Here is a 25,121-nt window from a genome sequence, read left to right on the forward strand (position 1 = left end):
CACAAATAACATGAGCTATAATGCAATGCATATTAAAACTGCAATAAAATGCTATTGTCTGACGAAAAACGCAGCTTCTGCCGAGGTAGAAAGAGATCTGTTTTATATTCAGAAATATTCCACTCTCGTGCAGAATTTTCACTTCGTATGTTCCAAACGATTGGATTTTAATTGTTAATTAATCCTTTAGATGACGTATTTTGAAATAAAATTGCTTTTCTGTTGAAAAGGATTTAATTATAATGTTATTTTAATTTCGCATGAAATATAAGCATTCTCACTTTTAGATTTATAAACTGAAAATTACGAATGTATTTATTTAGAGCTGATGGCAAACAGGGAGCAATTATTCAAAGCAGTGATCGTGAAAAATTTATTACGGATTTTCGACTCAGCGCACAATAGGATCCAAAACCAAAAAATTACTTAAATCTCTGTAAATGAAGCACGGGAACAACGAATGCCAAAATATTAACTAACCATTTGCAAGTAGTGGAATCTCACCCACGTGGTCCATGAGCCACTGATTCCTACGAGTTTGTAAGATATCAGGTGCTAGTATCTTGTAAATGTCGTTATACCTTACCACAGTAATTTTCAGGGCATACAAAAAATACTGAAACGGGGATCTTCTTCTATCAACAGTATACTCTGTTTTCATTAGGATAATATGTGGGTATCCTGGGATGATAGCACGAAACTGGGGTCGGACAGAAAAAACTCCTTTTTTGATCGATGGATTACAGTTAAGACTACCAAATATCCTTATTTCATTTAACACAAGAAATAAGTTTGAGATTTACGCGAAGTCCGCTGCTCGTGGTCGTGCGGTAGCGTTCTCGCTTCCCACGCCCGGGTTCCCGGGTTCGATTCCCGGCGGGGTCAGGGATTTTCTCTGCCTCGTGATGACTGGGTGTTGTGTGATGTCCTTAGGTTAGTTAGGTTTAAGTAGTTCTAAGTTCTAGGGGACTGATGACCATAGATGTTAAGTCCCATAGTGCTCAGAGCCTTTTGAAACCATTTACGCGAAAACGGTAGTTAATGTGTAGCAGACAGGAAGTCTTACCCGAATAAAACGGAAGATATCGGCATGCTCGCAACTGGTCACCATTAAGCTGATTGAAACATCCAAAGCGTCAATGAGTGACATCAAGTAAGGAGTTAGGAGTTATAGCTTTTCCATCCCCCATATATTTAACATATTCTTTCTGTTGTAGTCACCAAATCCTATTGGTGTCAAACACAAATATTTGACAGGAAGCAAATCCCAGTCACTAAGGTTATTACTGATATGAGTGGGTTCCTTAAGTGTAGGAACTTTAGAGCCTAGTCAGAGGAGCAAACAGAGTTGAACAACATCTATCGCAATATGATAACAATACGTATCAGCAACAATTCACGAAAACTTGTTAACAGAAACTTTACAGTATAGCTTTAGCTGCTCAAACTCAGTATGAAGGTATTGGGTGACAATACTTTAATCTACACCTGCGCCGATGTCTTTGACTCTGGTCTGAATCTGAATCCAGTGAACGATGACTGCGGTCACCTGTAGTTGGGCACTTATCGCTGGCAGCTGCAGACACGGTCCTGATGCTGTCTTGAGCTATTGCCGACACTGTGCGGTAGTGTTCTTATACTGACTTCTGAGTCTAGCCAAGTGCTTATATGCGCTCCACTTGGAAGCTACTTAAGTGGCATATAGTTGATGCATAAAACAGTCATTGCCTAGTGTAGCCTCTATTCGAGGATAGCGTTGAATCAGTCGCACCTGGCGCGCGGCACTTTTCTAAGTGTGGTACAAAAGGTTCTGAGCACTATGGAACTTAACTGCAGAGGTCATCAGTCCCCTAGAACTTAGAACTACTTAAACATAACTAACCTAAAGACATCACCCACTTCCATGCCCGAGGCAGGATTCGAACCTGCGCCTGTAGCGGTCGCTCGGTTCCAGACTGTAGCGCCTATAACCGCTCTGCCACTCCGGCCGACATTCTAAATGTGACTGCGTTCCATATTCTCCAGTGACACAACACCTTCGGTGTGGATTATATTGACATACCAGGCGGTTACCTGGCCCTAATAAGAACGAGGTATGCAGGAGTTAATTGTATCAAGTTTAATTAATGACGACAAGAGGTCCTCAGAGAGAAATATTTACTGATCAGTCCATGAGTGGATCACCGATTACGGTTCTGTACGTGAAACGATACTTAACACTGAAAACTTAGTTCATTGACTAAGAACTTGTGTATATATATATATATATATATATATATATATATATATATATATATATATATATATATATACTTATCGCGAATGGACCCAGAAGGATCACGCAAAGCTTTCTGACGTCGTTTCTTCCATACTTCTTTCATTCGTTCTCCATGTTTTCTTTTTCTTTCTTCTGTCCATTTTGTTCCTGGTCTCTTTAGTGCTTCCTTTTCCGACAATACATTCCACTTTTCCACCTTATTTCTAAAAGTTTTTCTATCTTTGACATCTTTAAGTTCAATATTTGCTTTTTGTAAATCTAATTTTACTTGGCTAATCCATGGTGTTGTTGATTTGACTTTTTCTATGTAAGTGAGAATTCTGTTGGTGAGTCGTGTGGGGGGAAGTCTAGTGACATGTCCATAAAATTTTAATCTTCGCCTTCTTATGTCTGCTGCCAGGTTTGATATAGTTTCTGTGGTTCTTCTTGATTGTATCCGGTATCCTTCTTCTGTCAATTTTGGACCTAAAATCTTTCTCATAATTTTTCGTTCTTCTTTTAGTATTTTTTCTAAATCACATTTTGTGTGGAGTGTGAGCGTTTCACTAGCATATAGTGCTGCTGGCTTAATTACTGCGCAGTAGTGTCTGATTTTTGTGTTCGAGGAGATGCATCTTTTATTGTATATTTAATGTGTCATACCATATGCTCTCTTCATTTTCTGTTGTCTGATCTTCTGTGCAACTTTCTCTCCTCCGGTTGGCTCCAAAATTTCACCTAGGTATTTAAAATGTTTTACTCTATTTATTTTTCCATATTTTGTGTTCAAACTGTGTATATGGAATTTTGTACAGAAAAATTCTGTCTTTTGAAACGAAATTTGTAAACCTACTTTATCCGCGCATTCCTTAAGGATCTCTATTTGTTTGGTGGCGATTTCTTCATCATCTGCAAGTATGGCCAAGTCGTCCGCGAATGCTAAACAAGATATCTCCACGTTGTCTTTGGTTCTACCAAGATGGATTGGTTTCCAGTAGGATTGATTTTTTAATTCTTTTTCCCATTCCTTAATGACTTTATCCAGGACTATATTAAACAAAAGTGGAGATAGCCCGTCACCTTGACGTACTCCAGTTTTTATGAGAAAAGGTTCAGAGATTTCTCCCCTGAATTTAACTTTAGATACAGTGTCTGTCAGTGATTCTTTGATAAGCCTTAGTGTTTTGGAGTCAAGTCCAAGTTCCTCTAAAATGTTAAACAAAGATTGCCGGTCAATTGAGTCATAGGCTTTCTTAAAATCTACAAATGTACAAATTATGGGGGCATTTCTAATTGCTTTGTGTTTTAATATTGTCTTTAAATTAAATATTTGTTCTATGCATGAGCGACCGGGGCGGAAGCCTGCTTGATAATCACCAATTTGGCATTCCAGCTGCTCTTGTGTTCTTTTCAGCAGGCATGTTGAGAGAATTTTGTAGGTGACTTGTAAAAGTGAGATTCCCCTGTAGTTATTGACATTTGTTCTGTCTCCTTTTTTATGTAACGGGTGAATAAGGGCACATTTCCACTCCTCTGGTAATTTTTCTGTTTCCCATATTTTTGTTATTATTTTTGTGATCTCTTACAACGTCTTTGGTCCTAGGTTTTTTAATAGCTCTGCAACAATGCCATCTTCGCCAGATGTTCTATTATTTTTTAAGTTTTTAATGTGACATTTGATTTCTTCCTGTGTTGGTGGTAATGAATCCGGTTGAGCGTTGGCACAGATTTCTTTGGGAAACCTTAAACTAGGTTCTGGGCAATTTAGTAGGTTAGAAAAATATTGAGCCAATACTTGACTGTTTTCCTGGTTTGTTAGGGCTAATTTACCATCTGGTTTTCTGAAACATAAATTTTGAGGGATATATCCTCGTATTTTATCTGCGAAAGTTCTGTAGAAGTCTCTTGTGTTATAGTTTTGGAAATTTTCTTCTATGGCATCCAGTTGTGCCTCAGTGTACTTCCTTTTTGCTTGCCGAATAGATTTTGAAACCTGTTTTCTAACCTCGTTAAATAAATGTAGACTTTCTTGTGATTTTTTACTGTTATATTCTTGAAATGCCTTTTTTCTCCTTTCCAATGCATTTTCACAGTCCGAATCCCACCAAGTGTGTTTGAATATCTTTTTCAAGGGAATAGTTTCCTTAGCTATTCGCGTGATTTTAGAATGAAATTCTTCCCATGTGTTTGCCTTTTCCTTCTCCCATTCTTCTTTTACTTTAGATTCTTTAATCTTCTTGGTGTCATATTTCTGTATTTCTGTTTTCTTCTGATGTCTTATTCGTGCTGTAAACTTGATTTTTATTCTAGTTAGGTAATGGTCTGAATCAATGTTTGCTCCTCTGCGTACTTGGACGTCGTAAATTTCTTTTGTACTGGGTATGAAATCGCCACATGATCTATTTGAAACTCGCCAATTTGTTGTATAGGAGATCTCCATGTCTTTTGTTTTCTTGGACATTTTCTTAGAGATGTTGACATTATCTTCAGGTTATTCTGCTTACATAGTTCGACGAGCCTTGTACCATTTTTATTGGTAAATTTATGTGCAGGATATTTGCCTACGGTTTTTTGGTGGATTTTCTCTCTACCCATTTGGGCATTAAAATCGCCGAGTAGAACTTTTGTATCATCTTTTGGAATCCTGGCCATTATATTCTCCAAATTTTCCCAGAACTTTTCTGTTTCTATGGGGTTTTTCTTGTTGTCTCCGTTTGTGGGAGCATGAACATTAACCATTGTGTATGTTTTGTTGGCACATTGTAAGCGCATCGTCATTATCCTATTATTTACGGGAGTAACTTCCTTGATGGAGCTGAGCACGCTCTTGTGTATGATAAACGCCATCCCGAGATGGGCGGCTCCTCTTCCGATTCGTTTATCCGTCTTGCTCCTAAAGATGCGATAGTTGCCATAATCTGATGTTTCTTCATCTGTAAAACGTGTCTCCTGTAAAGCTAGTATTACTATCTTTTGCTTTTCAAGTTCTGTTGTAAGGTTTAGAAGTTTTCCTGGTTGGATTAATGTATTTATGTTAAAGGTTCCAATGTATGTAGGTGTTTTAAGTGGAAGTTTGCCAGAGAGCTCCGACTTTCTCTGATGTAATCGTGTAAGTCCAGGTTCCCCAGAATCCGAATTCCTGGTTGCCATCTGTTGATGGGTGGATTGGTTACCACCTGGGGTAATGTTGTTATTACTTGCACGAGTCATACTTGCTTGTAATCAAGTTGGTCCAGTGTTTCCACTGGGTGTTTAGAACCAGGGATTGTTAGTTCCTGGAGCATTATGACCAGCCGCACATTGTGTGAACAGACGCTGACCAGGATATATATATATATATATATATATATATATATATATATATATATATATATATATATATATATATATAGGGTGGTCCATTGATCGTGACTGGGCCAAATACCTCAAGAAGAAACCGTCAAACGAAAAAACTACAAACAACGAAACTTGTCTAGCTTGAAGGGGAAACCAGATGGCGCTATGGTTGGCCCGCTAGATGGTGCTGCCATACCTTTGTGAACTTATTTATGAGAACGCATGCTGTTACAGCGTGATTACCAGTAAATACCACATTAATGCAATATATGCTCAAAATGATGTCTGTCAACCTCAATGCATTTGACAATACGTGTAACAACATTCTTCTCAACAGCGAGTGGTTCGCCTTCCGTAATGTTCACACATGCATTGAAAATGCGCTGACGCATGTTGTCAGTCGTTGTCGGTGGATCACGATAGCAAATATCCTTCAACTGTCCCCACAGAAAGAAATCCGGGGACGTCAGATCTGGTGAACGTGCTTCGACGACCAATCTACCTGTTATGAAATATGCTACTGAATACCGCTTCAACCGAAGGCGAGCTATGTGCCGGACATCCATCATGTTGGAAGTACATCGCCATTCTGTCATGCAGTGAAACATCTTGTAGTAACATCGGTAGAGCATTACGTGGGAAATCAGCATGCACTGCACCATTTAGGTTGCCATCAATAAAGTGGGGGTCAATTATCCTTCAAAAATGTTCAAATGTGTGTGAAATCTTATGGGACTTAACTCCTTAGGTCATCAGTCCCTAAGCTTATTCACTACTTAACCTCAATTATCCTAAGGACAAATACACACACCCATGCCCAAGGGAGGACTCGAACCTCCACCGGGACCAACGCACAGTCCATGACTGTAGCGAATTATCATTCCTCCCATAATGCCGCACTATACAGTAACCCGCCAAAATTGCTGATTTTCCACTTGTCGCAGCCCTCGTGGATTTTCCATTGCCCAATAGTTCATATGTGCCTATTTACGTTACAGCTGTTGGTGAATGGCACTTCGTCGCTAAACAGAACGCGTGAAAAAAATCTGTCATCGTCCCGTAATTTATCTTTTGCCCAGTGGCAGAACTGTACACGACGTTCAAAGCCGTCGCCATGCAATTCCTGGTGCATAGAGATAAGGTACGGGTGCAATCTATGTTGTAGCAGCACTCTCAACACCGACGTTTTTCAGATTCCCGATTCTCGCGCAATTTGTCTGCTACTGATGTGCGGATTAGCCGCGACAGCAGCTAGAACACCTACTTGGGCATGATCATTTGTTGCAGGTCGTGGTTGAGTGTAACATGTGGCTGAACACTTCTTGTTACTTTAAATATGGTAACTATCCGGAGAATGGTCCGGACACTTGGATGATGTCGTCCAGGATACCGAGCAGCATACCTAGCACACGTCCGTTGGGCATTTTGATCACAATAACCATACATCAACACGATATCGACCTTTTCCGCAATTGGTAAACGGTCCATTTTTACACGGGTAATGTATCACGAAGCAAATACTGTCCGCACTGGCGGAATGTTACGTGATACCAGGTACTTATACGTTTGTGACTATTACAGCGCCATCTATCACAAAGCGAAACAAGTGGTCCAACTAAAACATTCATATTTCTTTACTTAATACACGAATATGTAATAAAAAATGGGGGTTCCTAATTAAAAAAACGCAGTTGATATCCGTTTCACCTATGGCAGCGTCATCTAGCGGGCCAACCATAGCGCCATCTGATTTCCCCCTTCAAGATAGACAAGTTTCGTTCTTTGTAGTTTTTTCGTTTGACGCTTATTTCGTGAGATATTTGGCCCGGTCACGATCAATGGACTACCATACTGTCCAGTGATAGATACAAAATGCGATCAAAAGAATCCGGACACCCCCAAAAACATTCGTCTTTCAGACTAGGTGCATTGTGCTGACATCTACTGCTAGTTACTCCATATCAGGGACCTCAATACTCATTAGACATCGTGAGAAAGTAGAATGGGGAGCTTCGCGGAACTCACGGACTTCGAACGTGGTCAGGTAATTGTTTGTCACTTGTGTAATACGTCTTTACGAGAGATTTCCACACTCGTAAACATCCCCAGGTCCACTGTTTCCGATGTGGTAGTGACGTGGAAAAGTTAAGGGACACATACACCACAAAAGCGTACTGACTGACATCGTCTGTTGGCTGACAGAGACCGCCGAAAGTTGAAGAGGGTCGTAATCTGTAATAGGCAGACATCTGTCCAGACCATCACACAGGAATTCCAAACTGCATCAGGATCCACTGCAAGTACTGTGACAGTTAGGTGGGAGGTGAGAAAACTTAGATTTCGTGGTTGATCGGCTGCTCATAAGCAACACATGACGCCGGTAAATGCCAAACGACGCCTCCCTAGGTGCAAGGAGCGTAAACGTTGGAACACAATGAGGCAATCCGATAGCAGGGTGTGGGTATGACGAATCCCCAGCGTGTGTAGAGCCAACAGCAAAATTTGGAGGCGGTGGTGTTATGGTGTGGTCACGTTTTTCATGGAGGGGTTTGCACCCCTTGTTCTATTGCGTGGCACAGGCATACACTGATGTTTTAAGCATCTTCTTGCTTCCCCGAGTTAAAGATCAAATCGGGAATGGTGATTGCATCTTTCAACACGATCGAGCACCTGTTTATAATGCACGGCCTGTGCCGGAGTGGTTACACGACAATAACATACTTGTAATTGACTAGCCTGCACAGAGTTCTGATCTGAAAGCTGCAGGACACCTTTGGGATGTTTTGGAAGGTCGACTTCGTCCCAGGCCTCACCGACCGATAGCGTTACCTCTCCTGAGTGCAGCACTCCGTGACGAATAGCTTGCCATTCCACAAGAGACCTTCCAGCGCCTGATTGAACGTATGCATGCGAGAGTGGAAGCTGTCATCAACGCTAAGGGTGGGCCTACACCATATTGAATTCCAGCATTAGTGATGGAGGGCGCCACGAACTTGTAAGTCATTTTCAGCCAGGTGTCCGGATAGTTTTGATGATACAGGGATAGAATAAAAAAAAGGGAAAATATGAAATGTGGTACTTTGTACACAGAGGAGGTGTTATGAAACTTCCTGTCTGATTAAAACTGTTTGACATACCACTAATCGAATTCCGGACCTTTGCCTTTTGCGGGAAAGTGGTCTACCAGCTGATCTACCCAAACACGATTGACGACCCGTCCTCTCGCCGTCAATTCTTCCATACCTCGTCTGCTATCTTCCAAACTTCACAGACGCTCTTCTGCGAACATCTAGAACCAGCACTCCTGGAAGAACGGATGTTGCAGCCACAGCCGGGGAATGTTTACAGAATGGGATTTTCAGCCTGCCGCGGAGTGTGCACTGATATGATATGTGCTGTGAGGACGGGTCGTGAGTCGTGCTTATAACTTAGTTGGTAGAGCTCTTGCTCGTGAAAGGCAAAGGTCCCGATTTCGAGTCCCGGTCCGGCACAAAGCTTTAATCAGCCAGTAGGTTTCATATCAGAGCACACTCCGATGCAGATTGAAAATCGCATTCTGTAAGTTAAGTGCTAAAAATCCGTTATATGAGACACACGACTTGAAATTATCTTAGAGTACTGTCATTAGGAGGGCAACGGCCTTGCAGCAGTGGATACACCGGTTCCCGTGAGATCAGCGAAGTTAAGCACTGTTATGCGTGGCTTGCACTTGGATGGGTGACCATCCAGCCGCCATGCGCTGTTGCCATTTTTCGGGGTGCACTCAGCCTCGTGGTGCCAAGTGAGGAGCTACGAGACCGAATAGTAGCGACTTCGGTCAAGAATACCATCATAACGACCGGGAGAGCGGTGTGCTGACCCCACGCACGTCCTATCTGCATCCTGCTCGGAGGATGACGCGGCGGTCGGATGGTCTCGGTAGGCCACTCGTGGCCTGACGACGGAGTACTGTCATTAGTAAATGGCATCCATATCTGATACAAGGTAACTGGAAACTCCTATGTAACGTGGAATTGTTCGCTAGATGCCACTATGTAGGAGGGGAGTATAAGTGTTGTAAGTAGAGTAGCAGTAACAGCAGAAGGAGATGTCCATGCCTTCGAACGAGGACTAGTCATTGAATGTTACCACAGTAGCAAATGCGTCAGGGGCGTGTCAACCCCTATGAAACTGTCCAAGCCCACTGTTGGAGATGTGAAGTGGAAACGTGAAAATCCACGACTAAACCAAGACCACATCGACCTCAGGTACTGACTGACTACGGCTCTAGGGCGTTGTCGGTGCTGGTTATAAAAATCGCATGAGATCAGTGGACAGATCAAGAGTTTTAAAGTGCTACAGCCAGTCCAGTGAGGAGAATGGTGGTGCGCAGGGAGTTAAAAAGTTATGAGTACAGTGGTGGAGCAGCTACTCATAAGCCACACATTTCTGTTGTCGGTGCTCGGGTGGGTGTAAAGCGCGACGCCAGTCAATATTTTAAGACTGCAAAAGAGTCATTTGCAGTGATGAATCACTCTGCATCGCATGGGAATCCGTTGGAAATGTTTCGGTTTGGTGAATGCACGGAAAACCTTATCTGCCATCACGCATCGTACCAACAGTGATGTACAGGAGACGTGGTGTTAAGCTGCTGTTGCGTATGTCGTGGCTTCAATGTGATCACCCTATTGCGCTTACAAAAACGGTAAAGCGGAAGCATACGAACACAATTTAGAGCACTGTCATTGAGTACAGTGCAGGAATGGTTCATAGACAATGATCGTGTGTATCAGCATGACAATGCATGACGTCTTGAAGCAGCACCTGTGTGGCAATAATTTGAGGACAGTATCATTCTTGAAATGGACTAGTCTGCCCAGAGTCCCGATCTACACAAAGTGGAACACCATGGGATCAATTAGAATTCCGACTTCTTTCCAGACCTTCTCTGGTTCCACCTCTTCAGGAAGAATATGCTACCACTCCTTCAGACTTCCAGACGCCGCACTGAAAGTGTTCCCAGTAGATTTCCAGCCATCATAAAGTGAAATGTGGACATACCTCTTATTATTGGGCAGTCATACAGCGTGGTCCATTGATAGTGACCGGACCGAATATCTCACGTAATAAGCATCAAACGAAAAACCTACAAAGAACGAAACTCGTCTAGCTTGAAGGGGGAAACCAGACGGCGCTATGGTTGGCCAGTTAGATGGCTCTGCCATATGTCAAACAGATATCAACTGCGTTTTTTTTAAAAATAGGAAACCCCATTTTTATTACATATGCGTGTAGTAGGTAAAGAAATATGAATGTTTTAGTTGGACAACTTTTCTCGCTTTGTGATAGATGGCGCTGTAATAGTCACAAACAAATGGCTCACAATTTTAGACGAACACTTGGTAACAGGTAGGTTTTTTAAATTAAAATATAGAGCGTAGGTACGTTTGAAAATTTAATTTTGGTTGTTCCAATGTGATACATGTACCTTTGTGAACTTATCATTTCTGAGAAAATGTTCTAATGTGTGTGAAATCTTATGGGACTTAACTGCTAAGGTCATCAGTCCCTAAGCTTACACACTACTTAACCTAAATCATCCTAAGGACAAACACACACACCGATGCCCGAGGGAGGACTCCAACCTCCGCCGGGACCAGCCGCACAGTCCATGACTGCGGTGCCTTAGACCGCTCCGCTAATCCCGCGCGGCTCAGTTCTGAGAACGCATTCTGTTACAGCGTGATAGATATCCGTTTGAACTATGGCAGCTCCATCTAGCCGGCGAACCACAGTGCCATCTGGTTTCCCCTTCAAGCTAGACAAGTTTAGTTCTCTGTATTTATTCATTTTACGCTTATTTTGTGAGCTATTTGGCACGGTCACGATCAGACATCTGTAGACTTTTCATCAGACATTGTATAAGATACGGAATCCTTGTCTTGCGTACTGAGGAACAGAGAGCACGAGTAATTAATGATGATCAATGGAGCATGTATACTGATTAATGAACTAAGTGAATGTATTGGCAAAAATGAAGACAACATCATTTATCATGGGTCAGAAGTATTCATAGATTCAGGTGAATGGAACAAATAATTAGTACGAAAAGAAAAACCATGTTAGATAGCACTATATTAAAAGTATAACTCCTGATATCTTACATGTTTTAATTTTTGGTGGGTCAGAAGAGGTAAACAGAGAAACGAAACTAAAGTATAGGGGGCAGGACCATACTTTCTCCCATGGAATGATTTATTTAATAAATTGTCTGCTTCCTGTTGCCTTCTATAGCCTCCATTGCTAGTGACACATATTGCACCTACTTCTATCTTATGACTGCTTACTTAAAAGAATTTAAGTCCTGGTTCTACTAATGAAATTTTCATGTTCATCATGAAGTACAGCTACAACTAGCTGCTTTAATTTTCAGAGCTTTAATCGAGCATGGCTTGGTAATAACGTCCTTTGTAACTATTCAAATGATTAATATTAATAATGTGAAATTAGAAAGGTAGTGTTTCAACCAGATTTATCAGACTGGCCACATAATTCGCATCGATGGACACAAATTGGCCGTATCAGTTTGCGGGAAACTATAAGCCAATTTGATCAGTGGCGATAACTTCAACACTATGTTCTCGACTGTTTGAAACGGTTAGCTAACAGTAATGAATAAATGCTAGTTTCCACGTCGCGCGCTGACCGCTAGCGCTCTTGTTCGGGTCTGAATTAATCAGCACTATTGAACACTTTGTCATTTTACAGTCTAAATCAAACTGCAGCAATAAAAACAGCTTCGGTCAGCACGGTCCATGGGGTTAATTTGCGATAGATGTTGCCTTTGTACAAGCCAGATAGGTACTATTTTTCGTTCTACTGCTATGGTTATGAAAGATTTGAGAGGAAACTTTTTGAAGTACCGTAAGTTATTACACGCCTGAATTCGCATCTTCATTATTCATCACATCGTTTGCCAACAAACTTATGGCTATTGTTGGCAAGCACGCTCTTTATTGAATCGCTGAGATGCGGAAAGCCTTAGGGCACGTTGCTTTTCAACGGAGGATACGCATTTTTATTCTTCTCTCTTAACACTAATAGCGTGTCCGCGACTTGGATTAAATTGTGTAGCATAAATCTGCTATCCGTGCCATGCGCTATTCTTTAATTAACATCTGCCATTGACATTACAAATTAGTAATGTCTTTGTTTTTGCTGTTTCATGTTGTTTCCTATTAGGTCGTTTTCCAAAAATTATATTTCTATATTTTCCTTGTCCAACAAACGTGGTAATCACTGGTTTACTTATTACGATCTGGCTGTTACGATCCCAAGGTCATGACATAAATGTCGCTCAATCTCAGACCCACAAAAATAACCATTTACACAGGTAACATGTGAATCGAAGCAGTTTAGGGCATGAATTTCAAAGAGCAAATAGTAATACTGAACACATACCTTCGAAAACAAGGAGAAATTAGGGAACGGATGTAAAATTGAGGGAGAAGAAATTAAAACTCTGCGTTTGATCAATGACGTAGGAATTCTGTCACAGATAGCAAAGGATTTGGGAGAGCAGTGGAACTGAATGAATAGTATCTTGAAAACAGGTCATTAGATGGATATCAGCAAAAGTGAAGAAAGAGTATTGGAATGAGGTAGTATAAAATCAGGTGTCGCTGATAGAACTGGTTTAGGAGATGAGACGATAAAACTATTCGGTCCGATTTTCTATCAGGGCGATATAATAACTGACAGTTGAAATACACAGTATATAGACTGCAGAGTGGCTATAACAAGACAAACTGTCCTGGAAATGAGAAAAATTTGATAACATCGAATATAAATTTAGGCGTCAGGTAGTTCTTTCTTGAAGTATTTGTATGGAATGTAAACTTTGCCTGAAGATAAGCTTGGCAGACAGACATTTCAGACATGACGCGCTTATTAAATACAGAGCTACCGAATATTGTTGAATATTCGATGGGTAAATAGAATAACTAATAAGGAGATAACGAAACGAACTAGGTAAGACTTATATTCTACTTACAATTTGAATAAAAGAAGTAAATTGTTGACAGGACTGTTTCTGAAGCATAAAGGAATCATCAATGTGATAATGGTAGGACGTTATGGGCTTAGATGTTTTTAAGGACAGAGTGGTGGGAGCCGTTACAAGGCTTGAATACCCTAAGCAAATGAAAATGGATGTGAGTTGAGATAGGCAGATTTGAAAGGGAAAGCACAGGATAGACTGGTGCGGAGATTACAAGCAAACCAGTCTTAGGACTGAAAATAACATAATCGAAGGCCAGGAATAGAATTTTATTCTGCAGCTGATTGTGCGCTGACTTCTGTTTATCTAATTTTGTCCGATATTGCTCGTTGCATTTGTTCGGGGCGGGAGTCCTATGACATCCGTTCAAGTTCATCGATGATCGGTTCACTCAGTTTTCTTTTGTTATTGCAGAGAACAGCTTGTAACGCCGCAAATGCATATCCTCCTATTTCCATCTATTGTACCATAATTTTTTCCTTATTTTGTTACCTGAAGATATAACACTTCTGTGTCTTTATATATTGTAATTGTTTTAATATTTGTATATATATATATATATATATATATATATATATATATATATATATATACTTATGCATTTATGTCGATGTATAAATGGTTTGTTTTGTAAATATTATTTGTATTTTACGCCGGGTCTTGCCTAGGGAAAACTATGCTATCGAACGAATACATCGATAGGTCGTGTGAAGAACGAAAGTGTGTAGGATCTTTGGTAGTGTGAACTCTGTCGCGTGGAGCGCGGGCAGTGGGAGTCTGGTTGGAGTAGTGCAGTGGAGCAGGTGTGTTGTGTGACGCTCCCGCGAGTTGCCGCGCTTTCGGGGTTTGGCAGCATGTAATTGCGCATGACTTGCTACGTTAGTTTCTGACACGGTGTCGCAGACAGGAAGGGTTAGCTGGCACACATCAAGAGCGCGTTTCGGCTGGAGATCGTGTCGAGAAGAAGGCGCGCCAACATCCAGCTTCTGCATCAGCGACTGCCGACAATGAGTGACTGTCGCCACCTCCTCGATCGACGGCTTCAAACCTTCAATCAACCTACAAGGAAGACTGGAAGCACGTAAGGTTTCAGAACTATATGGCAGACCTCAGCTTTTAAAATTGTTGCATCACAAATAGCATGAACCTTTGTTGCTCATTGTCCCAATTGCATTGCCAAGCAGGGTGTCTTCCTTTTTCGAAATGAACCCGAGTGTCGTTGAAATTCAAACGCCAGCACTAAAATAATATAATTCAATTTCACTGTCTTAATTTTCAAAGTTCAGTTAAATTATTCATAGCTGGCTACAATATTTATATTACACGAGCACAAATTAAGAGTGCGAGTTTTGTTAGCATATTTTAGCTTACCTGTGACTGCAGCTCAGCTTGGTACATACAAAATTTTACTATTGTTAATTGTTCAGAATCATTTAATTCAAGTTCAAAGTTAAATCTCTTATTTTTAAATTGCGTAGATTCAAGTAGCTTTTGAAATGATTGTTGAGGTATTCCATGACTAACCATATTTTACTGAATTTTGATGTGCTTCAGAAGGAAAGCTCACTATTAATTTCAGTCACTAAATTAACTTTCAATTTTCCAGTTTTATTAATTCTTTAAGTCAGAGTGCAGCGAAATTTATTACTTCTGACAAACTTTCAGTTTTCACACTACACGTGTCAACCTTCAGTTGCCACGCTTCTAGTGCTAATTATATGTGTAATAACCTTTCTTTTTCAGTTACTATATTAATTGTCCATAGGACTGGCGACCGTAATTTCCCCCAAATCTCAAATATCTAATTACCGCTAGTTAATTGTTAACGTAACGACCGCACATTTACTTTCTTTATTAACTTTGCCCCTTACCAAAATTAATTTCCATCAGTTTCATTTGCATTTTTCCTTTCATTTAGATGTAACCCTTTCCTCCCTCTTTACCGACAGATTAACTTCGGTGACGATTGCTTTTCCCAAATTTCCATTAGGTACACGCGGATTAAATTTTTCACTGTCATTAACGTCGATAAGTGAGGTGGAGGTTACACGTGGCGACCTGGTGACAGGACAATCTTCAGATATGAGGTTGTTCTGGACACGAATTTTGTTTGGTGCAAATGTCGTAACAAAGTATTGGTTACGAATAGATAGTTACGTCAGCGAGATTAAGTAGTGGGAGTAATCGTAATTAGATTTGAGATTTGTTATTTGTATTGAAAATTATTAAAATGGGTGAAGGCAACAATTACCAAAATTTCGTAGACTTGGATACGGAACGATCGGTCGAACAGTGGGAAACGCGCACCGCGGTACCCTTTGTTCAGGGGCAGGTGGCTAGCGTGAAAGACGCGATTGCCGAAACGCAACAAAGAGCAGAAATGGAATTCCAAACTTTAGAAAATGTTTCGAAATCGGAAGTGAAAATCAAGTCTGAACCCCTTGATGACGAATACGCGGGGACAATTAAAGAGGAAGCCGCTACGGAAGTAAAACCGGTAATTTCCAGGAATTTAGCTGATTTATTGAATGTTTTGATTAACGAAATCAAGGCTCAGTCTGGCAAGATAGAAACTCAATCGGCAGAAATTAAAGCTCAGGCTGCCAAGCAAGAAGCTCAGTCTGCCAAGCAAGAAGCTCAGTCTGAAAAAATTGACAGAAAGCTAGACAATCAGAACAAAGCTATTAATGTTGTTAACAACAATGTTGGAGTTGTTAACGCAAAAGTTGATAAAATCAAAGAAGATATTGTTGTGATTAATACCGAAATCGGTAATCTTAAACAGGAAATGATAGGCGTTCAGGCGGAAATTGCGAGCATAAATACGCGTTTTAATTCCGAAATTAGCAGAATCGAAAAAAGTGTAGGAGAAGCAGTTGCTCCGGTCATCGAGACTAAGGTGACGGAACAAATTCAATTAGTGAAAAAAGAGGATCAAAAGAAGGTGGAAACTTTAAAGGCTTTTGTATCCGAAGTAGATACCAAAGTGACGAAGCAAGCTAATACCTGCGAAGAGAAAAAAAAGGAAGTAGAAACGCTTGCGACAACCACTTGCCAAGTAATTACGAGAGTGTCGGAACTAGAAAAGAAACTTGACGAAAAACAGAGCTATGTGCCAATCTGTGCACATAGTTCGGAATTGTTGACGAAAGAGGAGCGGTTCGACCCCTTGAAAAATGGCGGTATACACGCGACGGATTTCATTAAAAATTGTGAAAGAGTTTTACCCAGATCATGGACTAATGAGAGAAAAATTAATGCGGTTATTGATGTGTTGGCTGGTGATGCCAAGCGTTGGGGCTTAAAGCTCAACATTACGAACCTGACTGAATACTGGCTGAATACTGGTCAGAGCAAAAACAGCAAAGTGTCTGGCGCAAATTTGTCGTATCGAGGCCTTTCGATGCGAATTCGCGCGGCTCGATGAAGGAGTTTTTTGAGGGCTGGATCCGCAAGTTGGAATATTTGCGTGATCGCCGCACGGAATCCGAAATAGTTTGGGAACTCTACAAGAAGCTTCCAGATGATACAAAACGCTACGTAGGAAGCAATTACATGACAATCAATGATTTCCTGGAAAGAGTTGAGGACGAGGACAATTGGTGCAATAATCGCGATACTGGTAGAGGCCGTGGTAACAACAACGGGTACCACAGCAACCACAACAATCATAACTATGGGAATAATGCATACCGCAATCTTGGCAGTAATAACAATAGTGGTTCGGGCCGTAATGACAATCGGTACAATGCAAATAATAACAGGAATGACGGAAACCAGTATCATACTAGCGTGATACGGGCTTCACAGAATAGTAATAACGCCAGAGGGTGTGATCAGCCGCCTCAGCAGCATCCGGGGAGCGTATCTGCTGGGACGAGAAAGGGAAACCATTAGCCGCGCCGGTGAGGGGCCGACCGGGCGTGGAGAAATTTTGGCGGCCCAATAACAGGAGAAAACCCAGGTGTCGTCGTTATGAAAATTCCGTATGGAATATTCCAACGGCGGGAGAGTGTGCCAGTGTTAGGAGAAAGGAGTGCGCCCACAAGTAGTAGATCAGCTGTAGACACGGCAGTAGAAAATACATTCACTGTCAGTGAGAACAATTTAAGTAGTGTTCCGGAAATCGATTATAAAGTGGCAGCTGTAATACCCACTGCGGAAATGAAGATTGAATTTAAAAATGATTCGCAATTGTTGAGAGAAGATCAGATGTCGGATAACACGTTCGTCATTGAGTGAGGGTATGCACAGAGCGATGAGGTCTGGTTAAGGCAGTTCGGTCGCTTATACGACGAACTAAGAGATTATAGGGGCCTGTATGGGAGAATTGCTTATGGGGAGCGCGGGCAGCATTTGCCGCGTCTCGACCCACAGGAAAATTCTGGCCCTAACCGGCAGACTTTACTAGAAATAGTTGATGTTAATGGGGAGCACGAGCAAGATTCGTCGTGTTTCGTCCCGCAGGAGTTAGATGTTGAAGTAGTAACGGAAAGTTCTGGCCCTAACCGGCAGACCTTACCGAAAGTTATAGTGGTAGAAGTGGCCGACCCATCCGACGCAAAGCTCCAGTTTAAACATTGCGAAAGTATTGAGGAGAAAGATTACGAGAATTTTAGTGATAGCCGGACACGACTGGTAGAAAAGCACGTAGATTACAGCGTGTATGAGGTTAGGGCTGACGTTATACGGTCGGACGGTAGCAGTTTGGGTTGCGCAGATCCAGATGAAGTAATTGCAGATACTACTGGGCACATTCCTCCGGGTAGATTGGCAGATGAGTTCAATCTGACCAAAGAGGAATCAACGAAGGTGACAATTTATGAATTGATAGCAAAGCAACATTCGCTAGTTGACGAGTTACAGGAAAAGGTTTCGGTATTGGAGGCGAAGCTACAGACTAAGCCTCAGGACAAATGTGTTGAAATTAAAACTGTATGTGAACAGAGGCTGAAAAAGCCGCCAGATAAGCCGGATTTAGGCTCAAATCCGGATGTTTTTTTTCTGGAATGACCTGGATATGGACGAGGATTTACTGTGGGAAAATAAAGAAACAGTCGAGGACAAGTGTAGACAGATAGTAGTGTCTGTTAATATGCACGACCTACAACTAAACGTGTTGATTGACACCGGTGCAGAATTTAGTGCTGTATCTGGTAAAATATTTGAGTTACTGAAAGACAGACCTGGTATCGTAGTTATGCCAGTAACAGGAGTGAAAATTATCGGTGCTACTGGGAAGGCCAGTCAACTTCGAGATATGTGGGGCAAAATTTGCACAAGAGTTTGTCGTCGTGCCAGAATTAACTACGGAAGTAATTATCGAGTTAGACTGGCTATTAAAGTACCGTGCAGTGATTAATTGCGAAAGCAAAACTTTGACATGTACGTCACAAGATAAAGCAATAGTAGTTAGTTTTGACGAGGCAGGAGACGGTGTGCATAGGCAGTACCAGTCTATACACATTGTTAACTGGCCGGATGACATTGACGTAGGAATGAATTTGAACTGCCGTAACGTGAGGAATCTCGGCATTGACAAAAGTGTAGAAAGTGAATTGGAAGAGATTATAAAATTCCCTCCACGGATTGACATTAGTATTGGTTTGAAAAAAGTTCGTTTGCGAGAAGTAATGAAGCTAAAAGCCGATGCTCGCATACATCGTCATGACGCTAAAGCGCGTTTTGCTAAGTTTGCTATCGGAGACTTAGTACTTGTAAAAGCTCATGATAAATCGAACGAGATAGACAATGAAATCTCGAAAATTAAGTTTGTTTATAATGGACCATATAAAGTCACTGGTATACCTCACACAAATGCTTATTGCATAGAGTATCCAAGCTCGGGAAAACTATTAGGTATACGGAACATTGTAGACTTGAAATTGTACCAACCTAGGATTCATTAATACCACAGAATGGGTAATTTGTACAGTATGTAAATATAGTTTGTAAGATTTAAACGATTTGCTAGATTGCCATGCTTTTGCCTGACCAAGAGGACATTAGAGAAGTTGTAATTAATAAGTAATTAATTTTTACTAAATGATTTAAGAGGAATTGATTGATAATCATTTGAAAAAACCAAGCTGCTAGTTTAAGTTTTCAGCTGCGTCACTGTAGATTAAGGAATGTAAATATGATTTTGTAACTAGCTGTAAGATTTCATAAATATGTGATTTACTAGTCACTGCCGATGTACTTAGACGCTGTTTTAAGTTTCAGGCTAGTACATGCGTGTGATGATGGACAGTGTTGAGTTATCCACTGTGATAGAATTAATGGACTGCTTGAGATCAGTCGGGAGTGAGTTGTTCCGAAAGAACTCTGTGAAACGGACGTTCTGGAAATGCCGTTACACAGGCGAGTGAGATCAAGCGTGCCGCACAGGCGAGCGCAACAATAGTGGCGAGGCGGAGCCGTTGTCGGCTCTTGTGCCGCTCTCGGCATTCTTTGTACTTGCGGGTACGAAAGGCGGAATAGTTTTTCTTCCCGGACAGCTGATGTGAAACAATTCTGCTCTCAAAATTTATGTTTTTGTCGATCTGCTGAATATTATTTTCTTGTTTAGCTTTAATTGGACTCTCATGACGAGAATATTAATTATGAAAAGGTTATATAAAAATGTGTATAATATGTAATTAATAATTAATTTGCGTATTTTGATCTACCTGTTTTTATGGCCATGTACTCTGATTAATTTTGTAAATAATATTCCATTTCTTGATAGTGTTACGAGATTTGACGATTTTAGAATAGCTAAACTATTTGATTTTTAATATCTTGTCAACCTGTTTTATTTTGTGCAAGATGACAGAGTGGAATAAGATTAGGTGTGTCTCCACTCAATTATTATGGTCTAAAAATTGATTTATGCTTAATTAGACGAATGCTAAATTTTGATGATGTTTTGATCATATGCATTTCAGCTGTTTCTTTTTTGGGACATTTTCTGAGTCTGTTTAGGTTACACGAACATCCTCAGACAAGGTGGGGCACGTGTAACGCCGGAAATGCATATCCTCCTATTTCCATCTATTGTACCATAACATTTTCCTTATTTTGTTACCTGAAGATATAACATTTCTGTGTCTTTATATATTGTAATTGTTTAGCTTTAATTGGACTCTCATGACGAGAATATTAATTATGAAAAGGTTATATAAAAATGTGTATAATATGTAATTAATAATTAATTTGCGTATTTTGATCTACCTGTTTTTATGGCCATGTACTCTGATTAATTTTGTAAATAATATTCCATTTCTTGATAGTGTTACGAAATTTGACGATTTTAGAATAGCTAAACCATTTTCTATGTTTTCAATGATTTTTAATATCTTGTCAACCTGTTTTATTTTGTGCAAGATGACAGAGTGGAATAAGATTAGGTGTGTCTCCACTCAATTATTATGGTCTAAAAATTGATTTATGCTTAATTAGACGAATGCTAAATTTTGATGATGTTTTGATCATATGCATTTCAGCTGTTTCTTTTTTGGGACATTTTCTGAGTCTGTTTAGGTTACACGAACATCCTCAGACAATGTGGGGCACGTGTAACGCCGGAAATGCATATCCTCCTATTTCCATCTATTGTACCATAACATTTTCCTTATTTTGTTACCTGAAGATATAACATTTCTGTGTCTTTATATATTGTAATTGTTTTAAAATATATATATATATATATATATTTATATATATATATATATATATATATATATATATATATATATATATATATATATATATTTAAGCATTTATGTCGATGTATAATTGGTTTGTTTTGTAAATATTATTTGTATTTTACGCTGGGTCTTCCTTAGGGAAAACAATGCTATCGAACGAATACATCGATAGGTCGTGTGAAGAGCGAAAGTGTGTAGGATCTTTGGTAGTGTGAACTCTGTCGCGTGGAGCGCGGGCAGTGGGAGTCTGGCTGGAGTAGTGCAGTGGAGCAGGTGCGTTGTGTGACGCTCCCGCGAGTTGCCGCGCTTTCGGGGTTTGGCAGCATGTAATTGCGCTCGACTTGCGATGACAGTTTCGGACATGGTGTCGCAGACAGGGAGGGTTAGCTGGCACACATCTAGAGCCCGTTTCGGCTGGAGACCGTGTCGAGAAGAAGGCGCGCCAACATCCAGCTTCTGCATCAGCGACGGCCGACAATGAGTGACTGTCGCCACCTCCTCGATCGACGGCTTCAAACCTTCAATCAACCAACAAGGAAGACTGGAAGCACGTAAAGTTTCAGAACTGTATGGCAGACCACAGCTTTTAAAATTGTTGCATCACAAAATTACAGCAACTTAGCATGAACCTTTGTTGCTCATTGTCCCAATTGCATTGCCAAGCAGGGTGTCTTCCTTTTTCGAAAGGAACCCGAGTGTCGTTGAAATTCAAACGCCAGCATTAAAATAATATAACTCAATTTCACTGCCTTAGTTTCAAAGTTCAGTTAAATTATTCATAGCTGGCTACAATATTTAGATTACACGAGCACAAATTAAGAGTGCGAGTTTTGTTAGCATATTTTAGCTTACCTGTGACTGCAGCTCAGCTTGGTACATACAAATTTTTACTATTGTTAATTGTTCAGAATCATTTAATTCAAGTTCAAAGTTAAATCTCTTATTTCTAAATTGCGCAGATTCAAGTAGTTTTTGAAATGATTGTTGAGGTAGTCCATGACTAACCGTATTTTACTGAATTTCAATGTGCTTCAGAAAGAAAGCTCACTATTAATTTCAGTCACTAAATTAACTTTCAATTTTCCAGTTTTATTAATTCTTTTGCTAAATTAAGTCAGAGTGCAGCGAAATTTATTACTTCTGACAAACTTTCATTTTCACACTACACGTGTCAACCTTCAGTTGCCACGCTTCTAGTGCTAATTATTTGTGTAGTAACCTTTCTTTTTCAGTTACTATATTAATTTCCATAGGACTGGCGACCGTAATTTCCCCCAAATCTCAAATATCTAATTACCGCTAGTTAACTGTTAACGTAACGATTGCACATTTACTTTCTTTATTAACTTTGCCCCTTACCAAAATTAATTTCCATCAGTTTCATTTGCATTTTTCCTTTCATTTAGATGTAACCCTTTCCTCCCTCTTTAGCGACAGATTAACTTCGGTGGCGATTGCTTTTCCAAAATTTCCATTAGGTACACGCGGTTTAAATTTTTCACTCTCATTAAGGTCGATAAGCGAGGGGGAGGTTACAAGCTGACCCTCTTGACAGAAATTTTAAACTTAATCTAACTTATGCTAAGAACAGCACGCACCACACACCCATGACTGAGGGAGGACTCGAAACTCTGGCGGGAGGGGCCGCGAAATTCGCGGCATGGCGCCCCAAAACACGAGCTACCCAAGCACGCTTCACGACCCGTCCCCACACCTTCACATACACTAGGCTGTGGCTAAGCCATGTCTCCGCAATATCGTTTCTTCTAGAACTGCTAGTCTTACATGGACAGGTCGTGAGTCGTGCTTGGATAGCCTTGTACGCCGTCACTGTAGATCAGAGTGTCAGTTGCCCTCTCTAATAAAAAACTGAGTGAACGGTTCAACGTTGAACTTGAACGGGTGTCATGGGACGTCCGTTACGGCCAAATACAACGAACACTAACAAACAAAAAATGAGAAAAGAAAAAAAAGCCATTGGTAGAGCACTTTCCCGCGAAAGGCAAAGGTCCCGCTGAGTTCGAGTCTTGGCATGGCACACAGTTTTAATCTGCCAGGAAGTTTCATATCAGCTGAAACTCCGCTGCAGAGCGAAAATTTCTATCTGGAAACATACCCCAGGTGGTGGCTATGCCATGCCTACGTAATATCCTTTTTCAGAAATGCTCTACTTGGGAGGTTCACAGGAGAACTTCTGCTAAGTTTGAGAGGTAGTAGACGAGCCACTGGTTGAAGTGAAGCTGTGAGGAGTGTTCGTGAGTCGCGATTGGGTAGCTCAGTCTGTAGAGCATTTGTCCGCAAAAGGCCAAGGTCTTGAGTTCGAGTCTCGGTCCAGCACACAGTTTTAGTCTGCAGGAAGTTTCATTATGAAACGTACTGACTAGCTTAAGTGTGAGTAAATAAAAGATAAACAAAAGATAGGACGAGAGAGATGTCGCTGTCAACCAAGTCTGAAGAGTATTCACTGAAGGAACTATACTTCAATTGAAATTCTTTAATCATAGAAATTAGATTTGCATTGTGAGGCTCGACAAAAATGTTTGCATTCGTTCATAATTCAACTATTCTCATCACATTGTGGTATGATTTACGAATTGCTGAAGATCTTGTTTCTCTCTGTTGGTGCTTTTTTAAATTAGCAAGAAGTTTTTGCATCTCGGGGCTGCTATGTTAACGAAATAAGCCAAGTTATGCAATTCGAGGATTTGTTATTTGCCTAGCTTTGTCACGACATGCCACACGTTTAAAGGAGACGCCTCATTTTATAAGACGTTTATAAAGAACCTATAATTTCGACATTTATTTTATGTGGTATGTAAATCTTTTCCAGTTTCCTGCTTCAAAAATTCCATATTTATATTAGCTTAAAATCGATGAACTGCGTTTTATTGACTTCAATACTACACTCCTGGAAACTGAAATAAGAACACCGTGAATTCATTGTCCCAGGAAGGGGAAACTTTATTGACACATTCCTGGGGTCAGATACATCACATGATCACACTGACAGAACCACAGGCACATAGACACAGGCAACAGAGCATGCACAATGTCGGCACTAGTACAGTGTATATCCACCTTTCGCAGCAATGCGGGCTGCTATTCTCCCATGGAGACGATCGTAGAGATGGTGGATGTAGTCCTGTGGAACGGCATGCCATGCCATTTCCACCTGGCGCCTCAGTTGGACCAGCGTTCGTGCTGGACGTGCAGACTGCGTGAGACGACGCTTCATCCAGTCCCAAACATGCTCAATGGGGGACAGATCCGGAGATCTTGCTGGCCAGGGTAGTTGACTTACACCTTCTAGAGCACGTTGGGTGGCACGGGATACATGCGGACGTGCATTGTCCTGTTGGAACAGCAAGTTCCCTTGCCGGTCTATGAATGGTAGAACGATGGGTACAATGACGGTTTGGATGTACCGTGCACTATTCAGTGTCCCCTCGACGATCACCAGTGGTGTACGGCCAGTGTAGGAGATCGCTCCCCACACCATGATGCCGGGTGTTGGCCCTGTGTGCCTCGGTCGTATGCAGTCCTGATTGTGGCGCTCACCTGCACGGCGCCAAACACGCATACGACCATCATTGGCACCAAGGCAGAAGCGACTCTCATCGCTGAAGACACCACGTCTCCATTCGTCCCTCCATTCACGCCTGTCGCGACACCACTGGAGGCGGGCTGCACGATGTTGGGGCGTGTGCGGAAGACGGCCTAACGGTGTGCGGGACCGTAGCCCAGCTTCATGGAGACGGTTGCGAATGGTCCTCGCCGATACCCCAGGAGCAACAGTGTC

Source organism: Schistocerca nitens, chromosome 6 (genome assembly GCF_023898315.1).
Source record: "Schistocerca nitens isolate TAMUIC-IGC-003100 chromosome 6, iqSchNite1.1, whole genome shotgun sequence".
In the NCBI taxonomy this organism is placed as follows: domain Eukaryota; kingdom Metazoa; phylum Arthropoda; class Insecta; order Orthoptera; family Acrididae; genus Schistocerca; species Schistocerca nitens.